The sequence below is a fragment of the Gossypium arboreum genome, chromosome 8 (genome assembly GCF_025698485.1).
Source record: "Gossypium arboreum isolate Shixiya-1 chromosome 8, ASM2569848v2, whole genome shotgun sequence".
NCBI classification, from domain to species: domain Eukaryota; kingdom Viridiplantae; phylum Streptophyta; class Magnoliopsida; order Malvales; family Malvaceae; genus Gossypium; species Gossypium arboreum.
The window spans coordinates 127,200,085-127,202,274 of NC_069077.1; the positions used below are offsets into that span (position 1 = coordinate 127,200,085).

At 37.8% G+C, this 2,190-nt stretch overlaps 1 non-coding gene across 1 annotated transcript; it reads left to right on the forward strand.

The window, feature by feature from the left end:
- The first annotated feature begins 431 nt into the window (after nucleotides 1–431).
- On the forward strand, nucleotides 432–538 carry LOC128279992 (small nucleolar RNA R71). Its single transcript, XR_008270175.1, has one exon. It is a non-coding gene; the product is annotated as a small nucleolar RNA R71 (small nucleolar RNA).
- The last annotated feature ends 1,652 nt before the right edge of the window (nucleotides 539–2,190 follow it).

Consider the following 2,190-nt stretch of genomic DNA (forward strand, 5'->3'; position numbering starts at 1 on the left):
CTGCATCATAGTTATTACTATAAGGGTTACTTTGAGGTTTACAATTGTTACCCATATAGTTTATTTGCTCATTCTCTGTGCTAGCATCGAAGGGTAAACATTCTGAATTATTCATTCCACCTCCATTTGTATCGTATTGCATCACCAGATTCACCTGCGTAGAAAAATATAAACCATCAATTTTCTTATTCAATACTTCTACTTGGTTTGATAATATTATGGCGACATCTAGATTTAAAACGCTGTCTACTTTCATCGATTTTGTTCTCATGACTTGCCACTGATAATTATTTAGTGTCATTTCCTCTATAAACTCATAAGCTACCTCAGGTGTTTTATTATTCAGTGTTCCACTAGCTACTGCATCAATTAACTACCTAGTTGAGGGATTCAAACCATTGTAAAAAGTTTGAACTTGTAACCATAGAGGTAACCCATGATGAGGGCACCTTCTCAATAAATCTTTGAATCTCTCCCATGCTTCATATAATGTCTCTAAATTGATCTGGGCAAAGGAGTAAATGTCATTCCTCAACTTTAGCGTGTGGGAAATACTTCAAGAGAAACTTTTTAGTCACCTGAGCCCCTGTAATGATAGAACCTTGTGGTAAAGAGTTTAACTACCATTTTTCCTTGTTCCTCAACGAGAATGGGAACAATTGTAAGTGAATGGTGTCATCAGTGGCGCTATTAATCTTCAAAGTGTCACAATTCTCTAGAAAATTAGCCAAATGAGTATTTGGATCTTCATCTTGCAAACCATCGAACTGAACATACTGTTGCACTATCTGAATAGTGCTCAATTTCAGCTCGAAATTATTTGCAGCAATAGTAGGTCTCACAATACTTGATTCAGCCCCAATCAGATAGGGCTTGGCATAATCGTACATAGTAAGAGGAATAGGATCTACAGGAGGTAGTTGAATATTCTAATTATCGCCCATCTCCTCAGTATTATTGTTGTTCTCTTCTTCCTCTACTATATTCTGTTGACTTTGCCTTGCTTCTTTAACCTCTTTACAATTTCTACGAGCAATACTTTCAATCTCACTATCAAAAAGCAATGGTCCCAATAGGTTTCTCATAACACCCCTCGCCTGTATTCAACGCTGGAATAGGGTTATGGAGCATTACCGAACTTATATCACAATTCAAACTTACATATCATACACAATTAATCAAATCATAAACATTTTATTCACAGCCAATCATTGTGTCCCTAATACAAGCCTATGAGGCCTTAAACATACATTGGGAGTGGTTCGGAACTAAACCGATAACTCAGGAATTTTTTTCAAACTTAGAATTTTTTTGCATAAAATAGAGGACACACGCTTGTATGTCTCACACGACCACCAAACACACTCGTGTCACAAGCCGTGTAGACATTTGAAATGGGAGCACATGGACGTGTCCCAGCCCGTGTCTGACCCTGTGTAACTTTCTGACTTGGGTCACACAGTAAACACACATGCCTGTGTGGCTAGACCTGTGCCCTAAAAATGGCCAAACACGTCCATGTGCCAGGCCGTGTGCTAGGCCATGCCAAACCTATAGGGTATACTGACTTATGGCACACGACCAAGTCATACGCCCGTGTGGAGCATATTGACTTGATTTCTAATTCAACACGAAGGGACTCACGGTCATGTAACATAACCGTGTGTCGCACACGGCCGTGGCACATGCCTGTGTCTCTGCCCGTGTGGAAAAAAATAGGCTATTTACCAAGCCATTTTTCCACCCAAACTTGCATGTACCTACACCACATCAATTATCACCAACACATAGCATATCTAATCATCTTAACCAGCCAATTCAAACATATATCATGCATATTCCATACTTCTATTTTACATATACACAAATCCTCAAAACATACCCTACCAATTGTACCAAACTTTATTTCCTTAAATCATCAAAAATGGCTGAACTCAACTATGCAATATCAAGCCTAATTTCATAAGCATACCATTATCTTTAACTCAACCATTTGACACTCATAATACCTATAGCCATCAAGCATCACACAACCATCATATAACCAATATTACAAAGCATAAACACATATATCAATACATGATTCAACCACACCAAAATAACTCCAAATAAGCCATCACTCATGGCTATATATACAAATCAAAATATATACATTTACAAATGGCCAAAATCATTACCAAAACATAACCA